The sequence below is a fragment of the Nycticebus coucang genome, chromosome 18 (assembly GCF_027406575.1).
Source record: "Nycticebus coucang isolate mNycCou1 chromosome 18, mNycCou1.pri, whole genome shotgun sequence".
NCBI lineage: Eukaryota > Metazoa > Chordata > Mammalia > Primates > Lorisidae > Nycticebus > Nycticebus coucang.
The window spans coordinates 31,391,812-31,412,787 of NC_069797.1; the positions used below are offsets into that span (position 1 = coordinate 31,391,812).

Here is a 20,976-nt window from a genome sequence, read left to right on the forward strand (position 1 = left end):
GAAACTATAGAATAGCTAGGGTATTACTGTATTTTATTGGTACTTATGTCATCATTATTGGATTAAGTTCTCCCCCCTTGCTGCTGTATAAAACTCACCAAATATCATATTATTTTTGACCTGTCAATGAACGACATTAAGAAGTGGTCATAATAGCCGGGCATTGTGGCGGGCACCTGTAGTCCCAGCTACTCCGGAGGCTGAGGCAAGAGAATCGCTTAAGCCCAGGAGTTGGAGGTTGCTGTAAGCCGTGTGACGCCACGGCACTCTACCCGAGGGCGGTACAGTGAGACTCTGTCTCTACAAAAAAAAAAAAAAAAAAAAAGAAGTGGTCAAATTCATTGCACAAAGAATAGTTGTCATATTATAAGTGTAAATTCTACTAGAAAAAATGTATGAGTAGCACAGGCAATCATCTGATCAAACTTAATTGGACCAGACTGATCAAAATGATTATGAAAACTTCTATACTTTTTAAGAGTCTATACTTGCTTTAAAAAAAACAAAAAAACAAAACTGAAGTTCTAGAAAATGTGAAACCCAATGTTAAAGCCATTATTTCTATCTCTGGGAAGTGGTCACTAAGCAAGAGGCCAAGATGTTAGTGTTATTGTTATACCCCAAGTATATAACCATTTTTGTGTTCTAAAAAGATCAGGAAAGGATTGAGGATTATTAAATAGAATACTGGCAAAGGCTACCATTAAAAATATTTCTATAGTAAAAACTAATGATAAAAAGTCTTGGAACTTAGGCCAGACTAAGTGGCTCACACCTAATAATCCTAGCACTCTAGAAGGCCAAGGCCGGTGGATTGCTTGAGCTCATGAGTTCCAGACTAGCCTGAGCAGGAGCAAGACCCTGTCTCCAAAAATGGCCAGGCATGTTAGTGCTTTCAAAAGCTCAGCCTTTACAATAGAGGAGCATATTGAGATGATGATTTTAAATGTACCTTTTCATGAAATCAAAAGGTAGAAACACTTTATCTCTCTCTTTTCTATTCCTGTGTTAGTAACAGTACTGATGCTCTTTCCGTTTCATTTTGTAATTGTCCAAGAAATTTCACATGTGCTTATCTCTGCATTTAAGTTTGTATTAGTATCACCTGGAATGCTTGTTAAACCACAAATTGCTGACCAGGGGTAATGGATCACACTTGTAATCCTAGCACTCTGGGATGCCAAGGCTGGAGGGTCTCTTGAGCTTAGGAGTTGGAGAGCTGCCTGAGCAAGAGGAAGACCCAGTCTCTACTAAAAATAGAAAAATTAGCCAGGTGTTGTGCCAGGCGCCTGTAGCTCCAGCTACTTGGGCAGGAGGATTAGTTGAACCTGGGAATTTGAGGTTGCTGTGAGCTAGGCTGATGCCGTAGCACTTAAGTTTGGGCAACAGAGTGAGACTATCTCCAAAAAAAAACAAAAACAAAACACAAATTGCTGCCAGTCTCCCCCCACCCCCGCGAAGTTTTCAATTCCTTAGGTCTAGCAGGGTTGTCCAGCCTTTTTTCTTTTCTGCCTCATTTTGGAAGAATAAGAGTTGTTTTAGGTTACACAGTAAACACACAATCACTAACAAAAGCTGATGAACAAAAGAAAAAGTCCCTACATACTTTTTTTTTAATTGTGTAGCCCTTTATTAGCAACTAAAATAGAAGGTATCTGTTGTACAGCACAGGTATTAATTGACTATTACTGGAGATTTATTATGTTCTAATACAGATCATTTATAAATGCAATTTATTAAAAAGCGTCTACCTTTTATTTGTGTACAATTTGCAAAACTGTACTGAAAGCAGAATATATGTGCCCAAGTCTGCAAAGAGTGCAAATTTAGGATAAGGTAAATGCTTTACAAGTTACTCTCAAAAACCTGTCTGCCCCAACTGGGCCTTTACATTGTAATCTTTTTTGATCAAAATATTTTGATGTGAGAGAGTGGAGCAAGATGGCGGCCGAGTAACAGCTTCCCTGCAACTGGGCATGGGAGTCAGCAAGGGACTTCTGGACCTCAAGAGGAAGACAAAAACAGTGGAAAACTGGCAAGTGGTTTTGTGTGTTTGATCGACCTAATCCTGCCTGCAGCTGTAAGTACAAGCAGCAGTGACACTGCAAACAGGAAAGGCCTTACCTGTGAACTGTTTCGGTGTTTTTGGACTTGGCACTCAGTTGAACTGCACTGGGGAGAGCTTGAGCAGGAGTGCGGAGAACTTTGGGCATTGTCTAGGGCCCCAGACTGAGCCGCTGAGCCGGACAGAGCTAATAGTGTTCGGCTGTGGGCCACAGGGAGCCATTGTGAAAGAACTGCCCCGGCAAGCTCCACCCTCAGGGTCACAGAGCAAGGATAGGGTGGGAGCCAGTAACCTAGTGACTGAGCAGCCTAAAGGCAGGGACTGAGCTGCCTTACAGCCTTAACCCTCAGGGGCAGAGTGAGACGGGTTTTGGCACACTGGAGCCTTAGGCTGTTGCCCTGGGTAGAGTGCCATGGTGTCACAGACCATAGCAACCTCAAACTCCTGGGCGTGGTGCCGCCTGGACCTCCATAAGAGCTGCGCCGTGACCCCTAACCTGCCACCCGTGCCCGCTGGGCCTCCGCATGCCCTGACCAGGAACTGCAGGAGCCGCGCAATGCGTCCTCCCTCCTGTACTCTCCCTGCCTCCACATTGGCCCGCTCATCTGGCCAGGGACTCTGGTAGCCTCATGCCCTCTGGAGCCCTTCCGCCTCTGTGCAGAGCCCTTCTCCTGGCCAGAGACTGCTGGAGCCTTGGGCTCTCTGTGCCTAAGTCACTGGGCACCAGGCACTCCCAGAACCATGGGTACCACCTCCTACCCTGTTGCTATATCCAGGTGTGTCACACTCCGGAGCTGCCTCCACAACCAGAACTCCCTGGCTAGGGCAGCCCCAGAGGAACTACACAGGGTCACTCCCTACAAAGATCCAGCAACAATAGAGTTGTCTAATCTTGGAGAGATACCTCCCCAACTCAGAGGACGGCCAGAGGCAAGAGTGAAAAACAATCATAAGGTGAAATCAACAGAAAAACTCTAGCAATATGAATAATCAGAGTAGATCAACCCCCCCAGGGATCAATGGGGCAGACACAGCACAAGATCACATGCACAAACATATACCTGAGATGTCAGAAATCGAATTCAGAATCTGGATAGCAAATAAGATCGAATTAGAATTCCAAGCAATAACCCAAAAGATACCTCAAGAATTCAACGAATTCAAAGACCAAATGACCAAAGATTTTGACACATTCAGACAAGAAGTTGTAGCCCTCAAAGATCAGAGAAACACAGGAGAATCCCTCAGTAACAGAATGGAGCAAGCAGAAGAAAGGATTTCTGACACTGAAGACAAAGCTTTCAAACGCTCCCAAACTGTCAAAGAGGAAGAGAAATGGAGGGCAAAAACAGATCACTCTCTCAGAGAGCTTTGGGATAATTCGAAGAAAACCAATATTCGTCTTATAGGGATCCCCGAAAGTGACAAAATGGCTTCACAAGGCACAGAGTCTCTTCTCCGTGAGATTATGAAGGAGAACTTTCCAGAAATGCCAAGAGATTCTGAAATTCAGATAGCAGACAGTTTCAGAACTCCAGCACGACTCAACCCAAATAAGACATCCCCCAGACACATCATAATCAATTTCACTAAAGTTAGTATGAAAGAGAAAATTCTGAAAGAAGCCAGATGAAAGAAAACCATCACCTACAAGGGCAAGAATATTAGAATAACTGCAGATCTCTCTGCTGAAACCTTTCAAGCTAGAAGAGGATGGTCATCGACTTTTAATCTCCTAAAACAAAGTAACTTTCAACCCAGGATCCTGTACCCAGCTAAACTGAGTTTCATTTATGACAGAGAAATTAAATACTTCAATGACATTCACATGTTGAAGAAATTTACCATAACTAAACCAGCTCTCCAGGATATTCTCAGACCTATCCTCCATAAAGACCAGGGTAGTCCTCCACCACAAAAGTAAATGCACCCAGAAATTTTTGATCAAATTCCAACTTCCACGGTCACAAAAGGATTAAAAATGTCCACCGGACTCTCGAAAGGCGTATCAATATTCTCAATTAATGCGAATGGTTTAAATTGTCCTCTAAAGAGACACAGGTTGGCTGACTGGATACAAAAACTCAAGCCAGATATCTGCTGCATGCAAGAATCTCATCTTACAATAAAAGACAAATATAGACTCAAGGTGAAGGGATGGTCATCTATACTCCAGGCAAATGGAAAGCAGATAAAAGCAGGTGTTGCAGTCCCATTCACAGAAGCCAACAGGCTTTAAACCAACCGAAATAAGGAAGGATAAGGATGGACATTTCATATTTGTTGAAGGTAATACTCAATATGATGAGATTTCAGTTAATATTTGTGCTCCAAACCAGAACACACCTCAATTTATAAGAGAAACTCTAACAGACATGAGCAACTTGATTTCCTCGAGTTCCATAGTAGTTGGAGATTTTAACACCCCTTTAGCAGTGCTGGATAGATCCTCCAAAAAGAAGCTAAGCAAAGAAATTTTAGATTTAAATTTAACCATTCAACATCTGGACTTAACAGACATCTACAGAACATTTCATCCCAACAAAACTGCACACACATTCTTCTCATCAGCCCACGGAACATACTCCAAAATCGACCACATCCTGGGCCACAAATCTAACCTCAGCAAATTTTAAAAAATAGAAATTATTTCTTGCATCTTCTCAGACCATCATGGAATAAAAGTTGAACTCAATAACAACAGGAACCTGCATACCCATACAAAAACATGGAAGCTAAACCACCTTATGCTGAAGGATACATGGGTTATAGACGAGATTAAGAAGGAAATCACCAAATTTTTGGAACAAAACAACAATCAAGACACGAATTACCGGGCGGCGCCTGTGGCTCAGTGAGTAGGGCGCTGGCCCCATATGCCGAGGGTGGCGGGTTCAAACCCAGCCCCGGCCAAACTGTAACAAAAAATAGCCGGGCGTTGTGGCGGGCGCCTGTAGTCCCAGCTACTCGGGAGGCTGAGGCAAGAGAATCGCGTAAGCCCAGGAGTTGGAGGTTGCTGTGAGCCGTGTGATGCCACGGCACTCTACCCGAGGGCGGTACAGTGAGACTCTGTCTCTACAAAAAAAAAAAAAAAAGACACGAATTACCAGAACCTCTGGGATACTGCAAAGGCAGTCCTAAGAGGGAAATTTATAGCACTGCAAGCCTTCCTCAAGAAAACGGAAAGAGAGGAAGTTAATAACTTAATGGGACAATCTCAAGCAACTGGAGAAGGAAGAACACTCCAACCCCAAACCCAGCAGAAGAAAAGAAATAACCAAAATCAGAGCAGAATTAAATGAAATTGAAAACAAAAGAATTATACAACAGATCAATAAATCCAAAAGTTGGTTTTTTGAAAAGATCAATAAAATAGATAAACCTTTGGCCAACCTAACCAGGAAAAAAAGAGTAAAATCTCTAATTTCATCAATCAGAAATGGTAATGATGAAATAACAACAGACCCCTCAGAAATTCAAAAAATCCTTAACGAAACTCTACTCTCAGAAATATGAAAATCTGAAAGAAATCGACCAATACCTGGAAGTACGCCACCTACCAAGACTTAGCCAGAATGAAGTGGAAATGTTGAACAGGCCTATATCAAGTTCTGAAATAACATCAACTATACAAAATCTCCCTAAAAAGAAAAGCCCAGGACCAGATGGCTTTACGTCAGAATTCCACCAAACCTTTAAAGAAGAACTAGTACCTATATTACTAAACCTCTTCCAAAACATAGAAAAAGAAGGAATATTACCCAACACATTCTACGAAGCAAACATCACCTTGATCCCCAAACCGGAGAAAGAGCCAACAAGAAAAGAAAATTATAGACCAATATCACTAATGAATATAGATGTTAAAATACTCAATAAGATCCTAACAAACAGAATCCAACAACACATCAAAAAAATTATACACCACGACCAAGTGGAATTTATCCCAGGGTCTCAAGGCTCGTTCAATATACGTAAATCTATAAATGTAATTCAGCACATAAACTAAAAAACAAGGACCATCTAATTCTTTCAATTGATGCAGAAAAAGCTTTTGATAATATCCAGCATCCCTTCATGATCAGAACGCTTAAGAAAATTGGTATAGAAGGGACATTTCTCAAACTAATAGAGGCCATCTACAGCAAACCCACAGCCAATATTGTATTGAATGGACTTAAATTTAAATCATTTCCACTTAGATCAGGAACCAGGCAAGGTTGCCCATTGTCTCCATTGCTCTTTAACATTGTAATGGAAGTTTTAGGGAAGAAAAGGCGATCAAGGGTATCCACATAGGGTCAGGAGAGATCAAACTTTCACTCTTTGCAGATGATTTGATCGTATATCTGGAAAACACTAGGGATTCTACTACAAAACTTTTAGAAGTGATCAAGGAACACAGCAATGTCTCAGGCTATAAAATCAACACCCATAAATCTGTAGCCTTTATATATACCAACAATAACCAAGCTGAAAAAAACAGTCAAGGACTCTATTCCTTTCACAGTAGTGCCAAAGAAGATGAAATATTTGGGAGTATACCTAACAAAAGACGTGAAAGATCTCTACAAAAAGAACTATGAAACTTTAAGAAAACAAATAGCTGAAGATGTTAACAAATGGAAAAACATGCCAGGCTCATGGCTGGGAAGAATCAATATTGTTAAAATGTCTGTACTGCCCAAAGCAATATATAATTTTAATGCAATTCCTATTAAAGCTCCATTGTCATATTTTAAAGATCTTGAAAAATAATACTTTGTTTTATATGGAATCAGAAAAAACCTCGAATAGCCAAAACATTACTCAGCAATAAAAATACAGCAGGAGGAATCACGCTACCAGACCTGAGACTGTACTGTAAATCGATAGTGATCAAAACAGCATGGTATTGGCACAAAAACAGAGAAGTAGATGTCTGGAACAGAATAGAGAACCAAGAGATGAATCCAGCTACTTACCGTTATTTGATCTTTGACAAGCCAATTAAAAACATTCAGTGGGGAAAAGATTTCCTGTTTAACAAATGGTGCTGGGTGAACTGGCTGGCAACCTGTAGAAGTTTGAAACTGGACCCACACCTTTCACCATTAACTAAGATAGACTCTCACTGGATCAAAGATTTAAACTTAAGACATGAAACTATAAAAATTATGTGGAGAAACAGTTCAAGAATGTTGTACTGCCTGAGAAATTTAAGAATACCTGAACAAATTAACGTCATATTTTCCTCTTAATGTTTACACAAGAATTAAATGTAACATTCCTTGTCTGTTAAGTATAAAAGAGCTCTTTTACTGGGTGTTAAAGGAGTTGGATAAGAAAGCATGTATTGTTTCAAATTGGCCAAGTTTTCCTTAGTGGTATATAAGCTAATGATATGTCATACCAAAAAAAAAAAGAATATTTTGATGCCAGCCTTCCTTCCACTGCCCTAAACTATAAAGCATTTTTTAATGAAATTAAGGAAGGACTACACCTACTAGAAAAGAACAAAGTTCTGTTAGTTTGAGGTTTCAGAATCCCCCCAAACCAGGACCAGTATCTTGGTAAAGGCTAGGCTGGGACCCTGGACAGAATATGAGAATGTGCAGGTGGCATCCCTGAGGATTCAGAGCTTCAGTGGACCATGATGCTCCAGCTGCATAACTCATAGAACTGTCTTGCCAGTTTCTACACTGGCTTGACTGGGCATAAGTCAAAAAGGAAAAGCTCATATTCATTCCATTGTTTTGGAGCTCTGTGATAGCATTTAATAACAGCCCAATGGGATGTCTTCCACATATAGTATTATGGTATTTCTTAAAGTAATTTCTAAAAGATACAGAGTCTAATTATTCTATAATGCTCATACCCACTTTATTTTAGATGTTCAGTGGATCTATAAATCTTCCCCTGGGATTCATAATTGTAACGGAACCTTTGATCCCAATGGCAGAAATCAGAAGAAACCACAAAGAGATTACTAGGATCCGCTAGGTATTTACTGAAGAGTTTTCCAAATTCCTGTTCTTTTGACTCACTCAGAGACCCACCCAGTGCAGGAGTAACGGCAAACTTATCCTTACGGTTTTCCATGGCTTTAGCTGTATAAGGCAAATGCATTTCAATAGTGTGTTCATCTTCATCTGTCTGCAGAGACATGTGTTCAAACATTCCTGTCTTCCATAGTTCTCTGTAAATCTTTTGGTCAATACGAAGGTCATAGAGAGGTGTCCTGTATATATACATACTGGAAAGTGCACATCGAGAAAGGGGCACATGATGAGAAGGCCCAAGGATGAAAAATTCTGTGGGTAATAGGTGGATCCACTTGCTTGTAAGCATAGGCAGCACAAGACCTAAAGTATATATATCCTCCACGGGTTGCAATAATGGCTCTAGCAGGTCTTTTTGTAGACTATACTTGTGAAAGCCAACCTTCTAGCTGTGCATTCAGCTGTGGTCCGGAGGCTGTATACTCCCATTGTAACTGGCTTCCTGGTAGACCACTCAGTTTGACATGTCGGCGCCTGTGCCGCCCCTACCCCCAACCCTACCCCCGCAGGGCCCTCGCCTGTCCCTATACATACTTCTTGAGTTATCCGACACCACAGATAAGCAAAACAAGTCTTCAAAATAATCTGCTTATGGCGCAGGGGCCACAAGTTGGACACCCTGGTAGGGGTGGCTGGAAAATTTGCATTTCTGACAAGTTCCTGGATAATGCTGACCATATTGGCTACATGGCTTATTATTGGTAGGACTAAAGCCGTGAATCCAGAACTCTTAAAATGGTGTACTTAAAGTCCTGATATGTGTATCTTTGTATATTTGTAAACATTTTTTAGATAAATCTCTAGCAGTGGAATTTCTGGGTCTGATGACATATATATGTTTAAAAATTTGATACAGAGGTGGGAGGATCCCTTGAGCTCAGGAGTTGGAGACCAGCCTAAGCAAGAGTGTGACCCCGTCTTTACCAAAAATAGAAAAAAACTAGCTGGGTGTGGTGGCAGGCGCCTGTAGTCCCACCAACTCAGGAGGCTGAGGCAAGAGGATCCCTTGAATCCAAAGAGTTTGAGGTTGCTTTGAGCTAGGCTAACACCACAGCACTCTACCCAGGGTGACAGAGTAAGACTTTGTCTCAAAAAAAAAAAAAAAAAAAATTGGGGTTTTTTTTTGGATATAGACACCAAATTGCTTTCAAAACAGCCTTTACCAATTTTGTTTTTCTTTTACTATTAATAGCTATATGTAAGTATCTTTCCCTATAGCTTCACCAACCCTGTTAATAATAACATTAAATAGCAGTGAATTTTTGTGTGTGTGTGTGTGTGTGTTTTTTGGCCAGGGCTGGGTTTGAACCCACCACCTCCGGCATATGGGACTGGCGCCCTACTCCTTGAGCCACAAGCACCACCCAGCAGTTAATTTTTTACTGAGCTCTTAATCTCTGACAGACACTGTTTTGACCACTATGCAAATTATCTCTCTCTTCTTAACAACCTTAGGAGTCAGATATTATTCTTAATTACAGATAAGAGGCACAGAGATGTTGAATAATTTGTCTAAGATTATCCATCCAGGATGCAAACGTAGGCAGTCTGACTCAGAGCCTCTGTTATTAATACTTCCCTATTTACAATTCACGTACTACTATAGAGCAATGTTCTTCAACCTTTTTTATCTCACAGCACATTTGAACTTATAAACTTTCACCACACACTTAAATTATGTTGATCAAAAAAAAAGAGTAAAAAAAAGAATATACTTACTGTGTTTTGAACTTCTTTCAAAAATAGTTTAATTCATCTTTAAAAATTGTCGAGGCTTGGCTCGGTGCCTGTGGCTCAAGCAGCTAAGGCGCCAGCCACATACACCTGAGCTGGCAGGTTCGAATCCAGCCCGGCCCACCAAACAACAATGATGGCTACAACCAAAAAATAGCCGGGTGTTGTGGTGGGCACTTGTAGTCCCAGCTACTTGGGAGGCGGAGACAGGAGACTCGCTTGAGCCCAGGAGTTTGAGGTTGCTGTGAGCTGTGATGCCACAGCACTCTACCCAGGGCAACAGCTTGAGGCTCTGTCTAAAAAAAAAAATTTGTCGAGGCACACCAGTTGAAAGTCACTGCTATAGAGATGGAACATATTTTTATTGGTCTTTTTCATTTTTAATCTGTTTGCATATTTGTACTGACCATTTTATTTTTATTTATTTTTTGAGACAGAGACTCCTTTTGTCGCCTTTGGTAAAGTGCCATGGTTTCATAGCTCATAACAACCTCAAACTCTTGGATTCAAGCAATTCTCTTGCCGGTTATTTTTTAGAAAAGGGAGCTCACTCTTGCTGAGGCTGGTCTTGAACTCCCGAGCACAAGCCATCTACCCACCCCAGCCTTCCAGAATGGTAGGATTACCAGGTGTGAGCCTGTACTGACCATTTTATAGATTATTAGGATCTACTTCTGTACTCTTAAGTTCTGTGTCTTTCTTTTCATACACCAATGTCACACTGTTTTTATAATACTCATTACATATTTAGTGGATTATTTTGATAGCATATATGACAAGGCTTACCTCATTCTTTTTTCAGTGTCTTAGCTTTTACTGTTAATTTCCAGATAATTCTTAGAAACAGCTTGTCAGTTTCTACTTTTAAAAATTTTGTTGGGATTTTGATTGAAATTTTACTGAAGTTTAGATCAAATAAACAATTTTACAAAATGAGCCTACCCAATGAAGAATATAGTGTGTGTGTTTATTCCCGCTTTTTAAATGTCCTTCATTTAAATTTCAATTTTCCTTAGATGGTAATTACATATTCTTATAAGGTGTGTTTGTAGGCATTGTATAAAGTTTTTGTTGCTCTTATGAACGAGCTCCACTTTTCTAGCAAAATTACAGTTATGAAGTAACAATGGAAATAATTTTATGGTTGGAGGTCACCACAACGTGAGGAACTGCATTAAAGGGTCACGGCATTAGGAAGCATTAGGAAGGTTGAGACACTGACATAAATGTAAGCTGGGTAATGTGGCAGGTTCCTGTAGTCCCAGCTACTCGGGAGGATGAGGCAGGAGGATCACTTAAACCCAGGATTTTGAGGTTGCTGTTAGCTAGGCTAATGCCACAGTACTCTAGCCGTGGGTGACAGAGAGACTGTCTCAATAAAAACAGTTAACTGTAAACAACCTCAGGTAGGTCCTTCAGGAGACACTCCAGAAGGAAGGCACTATTAACAGGGAAATAACACAGTTCCATGTGTGTTACTGCCCCTGAAGACCTTCCAGGGGGCAAAGAGGCGGAAGACAGTGATATCAATGATCCTGACCCTTTGTCAGCCTAGGCTAGTGTGTTTGTGTCTTAGTATTTTTTTTCCTTACGTTTTCTTTTAATTTTTTATAGAGATGGAACCTTGCTATGTTGCCCAGGCTGGTTTCAAACTCCTGGCTTCAAGTGATCCTCCTTCCTCAGCTCTCCAAAGTGCTGGGATTACAGGTGTGAGCCCCTGTGCCCAGTCTGTAATGCTTTTTAAATCTAGTCTTCTATAGAAATGAGCAAACAATTAGAATAATTGATACTTCAGTGAGTCAGGCATTCATTTGTGCTTTAAGGGCTTTCCTCCCTCCCTTTGGTGGGTAAAGAGGCTAAAACTAATATTTAAAACTGGTATGAGATGTCTCTTTGACTTTAATACTGACATTTTGCAGTTATTTCTGATCCTTGAATAGAGAATATAGCCTTAAAAATGGAATAGTTTTAAAAGAGTAATCAAATTGGTTTACATCTAGTAAACCTCTGGGCCTTACTGCCTTCAGGTATGAAGGAGAGGTTAATGATCCACTGTCAGAACATAGAAGTGCATTTGTATTTTTATTATTGACAGTAACTTTCTGTGGCTTTATCCACATTTCTGGTTTTTTGAATTCAGTAGAGCAATAATTGGCCTGGAACTGAGGAGGGAAAAAAGAGCTCTCGACTTTGTCCTTCTTGGAATCATGTTTAGCCAAGTTAACTGAAGAGTAAGTCTGCACAATAAAGATAAACAGGAATGGCAAGGTATTGATGTATTCAAGTTAAGATTTCTTTTTGATAAATCTAGAGTGCATTTTTTTCTAAATTACTGCTATTTGGCTTGTATGCTCACTTACATTTACTACTAAAATTGGGAAATTTCTGCAGACTGATAAACTACTGTCTAAAGCCAGATAATTAAAGTTGTTGTCAATCTTTGTTTCCAAGAGTTGTTGGGCCTTCAAGAAATAAAGAGGCTCAAACTTCTATAGATCATCTTTCTTCTTGAGTCTTTACAATAAATGTGAGTACTCTTTTTTGGTTTCCCTCTGTCACCCTAGTGGGGGTTCAGCGGTGTGATCATAGCTCACTATAGACTCAAAACTCCTAGGTTTGAGGAATCCTCCCGAGTAGTAGGACCATAGGTGTTTGCCACCTTGCCCAGCTAATTTTTTAATTTTTTGTAGAGACCAGGGTCTCACTGTGTTTCCCAAGCTGGATCTTAGACCCCTGGCCTCAAGTGATCCTCCTGCCTACTAGGCCTTCCAAAGTGCTAGGATTATAGGCAAGAGAGCCACCTCATCAGGACTCATCAGGTGTGAGTCCTCTTAATTACTATGTTAAATTGCCTTGGGGCTAAAAAACAACAGTGATGGTATCATAGAGTTTCTGAATTTCTAAGGCAAAAGAAAACAAAAATTAAACTGCTTCCCAACTACTTTCACATAGGGTTAGTTAGCTTTACACTGTTGAATGTTGCTGTCACTAACATAATTAGGTTTAACTTAAAGAAATACATTAAGAATACGGAGGCCTTTTTAGGTGTTAATGTGATTTAGAAAGGATATAGCCTTGTCCCTACTAAAAATAAAAAAAAACTAGCCAGGCTACTTGGGAGGCTGAGGCAAGAGGATTGCTTGAGCTATGACACCATAGCACTCTACCCAGGGTGACAGAGTGAGATTCCCCAGGGCGACAGAGTGAGATTCTGTCTAAAAAGAAAAAAAGAAGAAATAGAACTAATGATTTATCAATAGATTGCTAGTGTTGTACACCAAAAGGCAAACCCTTTTTGCATGGGCTCACCTCTTTTTCTGCATGATTTATGAGTTTAACCACTTTTGTTTTCTATATTAATTTGTTTTGAAGCGGTATTTTTTTCTTTTCTTTTTCTTTTCTTTTTTTGAGACAGACTATCAAGCTGTCACCCTGGGTAGAGTGCCATGGCGTCACAGCTCACGGCAACCTCAAACTCTTGGGCTTAAGCAATTCTCTTGCCTCCATCTCCCAAGTAGCTGGAACTACAGGTGCCCACCACAGTGCCTGGCTATTTTCTTTGTTGCAGTTGTCATTGTTGTTTTAGCAGGCCCAGGCTGGGTTCGAACCCAGCCAGCCTCAGTGTATGTGGCCGGCGCATTACCCATGGAGCTACGGGTGCTGCCTAAAGCAGTATTTTTCAACCTTTTTTTTTTTTTTTTTTTTTATCACAGTACATTTGAACCTGTAGTCAAACTTCCACTGCATTCTTAAATTATGTTGATCAAAAGAAAAAAAAAAAAGTAAAGAAAAAAATATACTTACTATGCTTTGAACTTCTTTCGAAAATAATCTTTAAAATTTTTCAAGGCACACCTAAGATCCTCTCACTGCACAACAGTTGAAAATCACTTTTAGAGGGAAATCTGGAGTTTTTTTTTTTTTTTTGGAAATCTGGAGATTTTAATCACTCACAAAGAGAAACCTCAGTGTTAGCCAATTCTAAGCTTTTTCTTTTTTTTTTTTTAAGTTGTAACAGGTTACATTTCCAGGTATGGAAGAGGTAGAATTACTTAATTTGGATTTGGGGAGGGTAATGAGCTAACCGATTTAAACTGTTGCTTGTATTAGAGTATAGATCTGCCTCATTTTAGGGGACTGTGGAGATAACATCAGATAATGATTCAATCAGAACAATGAAAATCGCAATTATGTTTGTTACTTTTATCATCTGTACTTGATATTTGTTGATCAAGATTTATGTGGTCCTGTTGTTTGTAGCAACATGGATGGAACTGATGGCTATTATGTTAAGGGAAATAAGCTAATCACAGAAAAACAAATATTGCATTTTCTCATTAATATGTAGGAGCTAAAAAAGTAGATATCATGAAGAGAGAGAATAGGCCAGGCGCCATAGCTCACACCTGTAATCCTTGCACTCTGGGAGGCCGAGATTGGTAAATTGCTTGAGATCACAAGTTCCAGACCAGCTGGACAAGAGTGAGATCCCTTCTCTACTAAAAATGGAAAAACTAAGGCAAGAGGACCTATTGAGTCCAAGAGTTGGAGGTTGCTGTGAGCTATTGACACCATATTACTCTACCCAGGGCAACGGCTTGAGACTCTGTCTCAAAAAAGAAAAAAAAGAAAATAGAGAATAGATTAGGGTTACTAGAGGGCAGGAAGAAGAGGGAGAAAGGAAGGATGGAAGGAGAAATAGCCAGGCATTTAGCATACATTTATTACCACTAAATTGTACACTCAAAAATGTTAAAGATGGTAAATTGTACAAAAATAAATGTAATAAATAAATTTAAGAAAACAAACTCTTCCATAGAGCAATGTTGATATTAATACCTTAATATTAAAATATCAACTTTAGGCTTGGTGCCTGTGGCTCAAGAGGCTAAGGCACCAGCCACATACACGTGAGCTGGTGGGTTCGAATCTAGCTTGAACCTATCAAACAACAATGACGGCTGCAACCAAAAAATAGCCAGGCCTTGTGGAGGGTGCCTATAGTCCCAGCTACTTGGGAGGCAGAGGCAGGAGAATTGGCTTGAGCCCAGTAATTGTAGGTTGCTGTGAGCTGTGATGCTACGGCACTCTACCCAGAGTGACAGCTTGAGGCTCTGTCTCAAAATAAATAAATAAATAAAATAAAATATCAACTTTAAAAATGATTCATTTGGATATTTATGATCTGTAACAGAGTATTTCAAGCCCTGAGGGTTCTAATTGTGGACTTTATATTGTCTTCTGTGTGACTGTGTAAAAGTTTGTACCACACACAGGAGGCTAGCACAGCAGGCTAAGTTGAATGACTTTTTTTCATTGATTTTTAAATAAGTATCACTTACACCAGAGAGTTCTTTTTTTTTTTTTGCGATTTTTGGCCAGGGGTGAGTTTGAACCTACCACCTCCGGCATATGGGGCCAGCGCCCTACCCCTTTGAGCCACAGGTGCCACCCTACCAGAGAGTTCTTAAAAGAGATGCTGTTTCTTCCAGGTGTGGTGCTGTATATGCCTTTAATCTCAGTTATTCAGGAGTCTGAGGTGGGAGAATATGAGCCTAGGAATTCAAGATAAGCCTGGGCAACAAGTGAGGCCCTGTCTCATTTATATATACATATATATACATATATATATTTTAAAGAAATATATATATTTTACATATATATAAATTTTAAAAAAGAAAAAAGATTCCATTTCTCCAGAACCCTCCTCGGTCCTATGGCCCTTTAAATTACTATTTCTTCTAATGTTCTTGTGAACATCATAATTTTTAATTTCCTAATATTATTTTTGTTGGGAGCTTTAGTTTGAGAAGTTAGGGTTTCTATGGAGAGGGATGTGAATTCTCAATGTAAATTTCTTTTCCTAAGAAATGAGAGAAATAAATAGATTCAAACAATGAATAAAATTGAACCTCTTTGAAGTCCCTTTGACCAAATTTGGTATGTATTATTTTATCAGTGCTGCCTCCATAATGCTAATCCCTTCCTTGTAAAATATTATACTTAATTCTTGAAGTATCTGATTCCTTAAACATTCTCTTTAAAAACTCTTAAAAGGTTTCTCAGGTCACATATTCAGAATGTGTTTGTTCCTGTGCCTAATAGTAATTCCTGCTGTTTGTTCTTGTGCCTAATAGTAATAGTGTGGTGCTTGGAATTAAACAGACCTGAGTTCTAAAGTTTCATTATTTGTTATCTGTGTGACCTTGAACATATATAAGCACCCCAAGCCTTAGTTTTCTCATCACTAAAACGGAACTTATAATACCTACGAGGATTAAATATAATATTTGTGAAGTACTAGTAATAGTAAGCACTCAGTAAATGGCAGCTAAAATTTTTGCTATTTTGCTGTTTTGACATGAGCAAAATTATAAGGAAAGAATTAGAACACAGAGTACACCATAGCTGATGGTAAAAACTCTTTTATCATTTGCATTGTTATCCTAAGTTGTACCTATCATGTTAAGAGGTGGGAGATAAAAAATACAAAGCTTGGTTCCTGCAATCGGATGTTCAGTCTTTTGAGGAAATAAGACATGTCAATAAAAGGATAAATAAGAGCACAATTTAGTGCATGGTTAGAGTCAGATGAACAGTGCAGTTGGTGCTTTAGGAATTCAGAGGACAGAAAAGAATCATTGAAAATGAGCCAATTAGAAAAGGCATTGTGAAAGTAGGGTTTGATTGGGACTGTGACCTTTATTTCTGGCCCTCTCAAATGTCTTGATTTGTGTAAGCAATGGTAAAGGGTACTTGTGTGGTGAGAAGAAAGGAAGACTACTAAGGCAGATGTTATGACTGTATTTCATACAAATATTTTTCAATGAATGACTGCTATTAATCATTTGTAGTAAGAAGGAGAATCTAGAAAAGCTTTTGTATAGACTAATAATGTTCTTTAGAAAACTGTTTAAAGCGTATTTTTTGTATAATTGTATGGGCAGAGTATCCACTGTGTACATAGTGCAGTAACCAGTGTTTTTAGATTTTATGTTGCTTGTTTAGGAAAGCTGCCAATATGTAAGGCTGTTGTTATTGAATCAGTACTGATGGCTGGGAGCACAATGTGAAATCCCTACAGGCAGCATAAGAGCAGAAATCATTAAACTTTCTGCTAGTGTATTTATGGTTTATTAAAACAACAGTAACACAAACCAGGCATTCAAGTCATCCAAAGCATCTCTACTTCCTCCAGGTGCTTAGTTCTGATAGATACTATTATATCAGCTACAATCACAGGGTTGTGGTAGACAAGGTGGCTCCCATGGCACAGAGGGCTTACTATTTACAATGGAGTGAGCTATTAGGACAAGAGTGTGCTGATTGCTGTTTTTCCATGTGCTTATTAGCTTGGTTACCAAGCCCGGTTGCCAGCTAATGGTTCAACTTATTTAGTATTGTAGGTAAGCAATGTACAACTCGTAGCTGTCTTTTTCTTTTTTTTTGAAACAGTCTCTCACTATGTCACCTTCGGTAGAGTGCTGTGCCATCACAGCTCACAGCAACCTCAAACTCTGGACTTAAGCAATTCTCTTGCCTCAGCCTCCCAAGTAGCTGGGACTATAGGCGCCTCCACAACACCCGGCTATTTTTTTTTGTTACTGTTATTATTATTGTTTAGCAGGCCTGGCCCTCACCAGGTTTGAACCCACCAGCCCCCGTGCATGTGGCCAGCACCCTAACCACTGAGCTACGGGCACCAAGTCACAAATATATTAGTTTTTTAATGATTGTAACTATACTTATGAAGCTAGATTTTCCTGTCCCTATTTATTTATAGGAGACGGTGGACGAAGGTGAGAAGATTAGCTTTTTTTAGGGAAGAAGTTGTTTAAATTCTTAAACCAAAAATTTCCATCTATTTGAGGCTATGTAAGTATTGAATATAGGAGAAAGGAGAAGAGTGTGTTTTAAAGACTATTAAATGTCACCAGCAGTTCTAAATTGTATGCTTTGGGGCTTATGGCAAATTTCCACGAGAAAAGGAAAAAATGAAAGATGGAAACAAGAAAGGAGTGCAGGCCACAGTTTTATGCTGGCTTCAGTAGTATTGGTTACCTGCCTCTATCTGAAACTGAGCTGCTTCCTTAGTGAAGATGTGTCTTTAAATCACAGACAGGGAAAGTGCTTTGGGGTGAAGTTTCACTATTTGTAGTGGCAGCAGTCCTGTGCATGCTGCTGGAACAGAAGATGAGTTTTGCACCTTCTCTTCAGATTGTATCTCTGCCCACAGCTCATCTCTTTTACATAGCAAGCTTTTGTTCACTGGAGAGTGGACCTCTGTGGTTGGACTGTCGAGCTACTGTCAGAGACTGAAGGTGACTGATAAGGTAGTCCAAAGGTCAAAATGGATAGTGTGAGGTCAATCAGACATTAAGGGGAAAAGCTTTCTTTTTGGCCAGCAGGCATCAAAAACTAAATTGCAGCCTGGGAGATGTTCTGTTCACCAGCTTTGGCCTTTCTTTCAGCTCTAGTCAAAGAAAAATTACTAGCTGAAATCTGCAGCTAGCAGGAGCAGAAAAGAAACAAAACTTATTTAAAGGGTGTAATCAAATTGAATTGAGTTGTATCGGAGATTTCACTCCAGAAATGATTTCTGTGGGGATGCTACTTTGCTTACTATGAGATAGCAGGTATCAAATCAAAACCAAAGGTAAACCTCAATCACTAAGGTCTTTTGTTAGATTTCATAAGGGAAAGTCAGATTAGAGTCAGTTATTCATTTACAAATACCAAATTTTGGCCTGTTTTTAGGATGTCATGAAACAAAAAAATAGGAAAGATAATGTTTGCATTATTATTAACTTTTTACTAACACTTTTTAATTAAATCAGCTTCTGTGAAGTGTTTTCCTAACTTTAGAATTCATGTACTAAAAATATCTGATCTTCACCCTGAATAAAAGTTTCCTTTGAAAAAAAAAAAAAAGTTTCCTTTGTAGAGACTCTCCTTTAAGTTAGTAGTGGTCTGGCTCGGCACCTGTAGCTCAGAGACTAGGGCGCCAGCCACATACACTGTAGCTGGTGGGTTCAAATCCAGCTCAGGCCTGCCAAACAACAGTGACAACTACAACCAAAAAATAGCCAGGCATTGTGGTGGGCGCCTGTAGTCCCAGCTACTTGGGAGGCAGAGGCAAGAGAATTGCTTAAGACCAAGAGTTGGAGGTTGCTGTGAGCTGTGATGGCACGGCACTCTACCGAGGGCAACAAAGTGAGACTCTGTCTCAAAAAAAAAAAAAAGTTAGTAGTGGTCCTTGTATATACTGTACAGGGAGACTGTAAAGCTGTTGTCCTTGTCCTCTAGTTTAGTAAAAAGATTGTGAGCAAGACAGCTACTTAATTTTCAGGGTCCAGTGCAAAACAAAAATGCAGTGTCCTTTGTTCAAAAATCATTAAGAATTTCAGGACAGCAGCAGCAGAACATTAAAACAATTCTGAGACCCTTCCCATGAAACAGGCCCTGACTTTGGAATATGACGTTAAATAGATGTGGAGAGCTCTGCTACTTATTTACATGTATGTTTCTGACCTTCTTTTTCCTTTTTCTATTCTTTGTCTTCCTGTAAGTTTTTTCTTGTTCTATTCCATCCTCTTGCCAAATTTTGAGAACTTGTAGCAAGAATTGGGAATATGTATACTTCTTCCTTAGTCTATGTGAAAACTTCTAGAGTAATATATTCTTCTATTTGGCTAGTGGAATGATCAAGATTGTGGTTTAGTTTTTAAGAAAGATAATTGATTTAACTAAAAATGCATATACCACATTGTAGTTTAAAAAATTCTTTCACGTGTCTGTAGTACCCAAAGCAATCTATAGATTCAGTGCAATCCTCATTAAAATACAAACATCAAACTTTGAAGAATTGGAAAAAAGTTCTTCATTTTGTCTGGAATCAGAAAAAATCCTCTACTACCAAGGCAATTTTTAGTAATGAAAACAATGCCTCTGGCCAAAAACTGCAAAAGAAAAAAAAAATTCTAAGCCTTTAGAAAACAATGCCAGAGGCATCACCCTACCATACTTTAGGCTATATTACAAGTCCACAGTGATCAAAACTGCATGGTATTGGCACAGAAATAGAGACCTACACATATAGAACCAAGTAGAAAACCAAGAGATGAAACCAGTCTCTTATAGCCGTCTGATATTTGATAAGCCAAACAAAAGTATATGGTGGGGAAAAGTACCCCTATTTAATAAATGGTGCTGGGAGAACTAGATAATCAAATGTAAAAGACTAAAATTGGGGCTCGGCGCCTGTGGCTCAATAAGGTGCCAGCCACATACACCTGAGCTGGCGGGTTCAAATCCAGCCTGGGACCACCAAACAACAATGATGGCTGTAACCAAAGAATAGCTGGGTGTTGTGGCGGGCGCCTGCAGTCCCAGCTACTTGGGAGGCGGAGGCAAGAGAATTGCTTAAGCCCAAGGGTTTGAGGTTGCTGTGACCTGTGATGCCACGGCGACTCTAGTGAAGAGTGAAACTCTGTCTCAAAAAAGAAAATCTGACAAAGTCTTGATATCTAGATCTATAGATAACTCAAATTAATCAACAAAAAATAGAACAAACAATTCCATCTATTACTGGGCAAGAGACATGAATAGAACCTTATCTGAGGAATACAGATAAATGGCTAAGAAACATGAAAAAATGCTCATCATCCCTAATCATCAGAGAAATGCAAATCAAAACCACCCTGAGAGATCACTTACGCCCAGTGAGAATGGCCCACATCATAATGTCTCAGAGTTGCAGATGCTGGCACGGATGTAGAGAGAGGGACACTTCTACACTGTTTGTGGGACTGCAATCTCATACAACCTCTTTGGAAAGAAGTATGGAGAGTCCTCAAAGAACTCAAATTAGACCTACCATTTGACCCCACAATCCCACTACGAGGCATCTACCCAGAAGAAAAAGAGTCATTTCATCATAAAGACATTTGCATTAAAATGTTTATTGCAGCTCAATTTACAATTGCCAAGATGTAGAAACAACCTAAATGCCCATCAGCTCAGAAATGGATTAACAAGCTGTGGTATATGTATACCGTGGAACACTATTCAGGGGTAAGAAAAGATGGTAACTTTACATCTTTTGTATTAACCTAGATGGAGTTGAAACACATTATT

General features: G+C 39.5%; 1 protein-coding gene and 1 pseudogene across 6 annotated transcripts in view; one reads left to right on the forward strand and one right to left on the reverse strand.

The window, feature by feature from the left end:
• Nucleotides 1-20,976, forward strand: part of SSH2 (slingshot protein phosphatase 2) — a 294,781-nt gene that overhangs the window by 170,263 nt on the left and 103,542 nt on the right. The gene's annotated exons all lie outside the window — the stretch shown is intronic.
• Nucleotides 7,585-8,593, reverse strand: LOC128570163 (protein MEMO1-like; annotated as a pseudogene).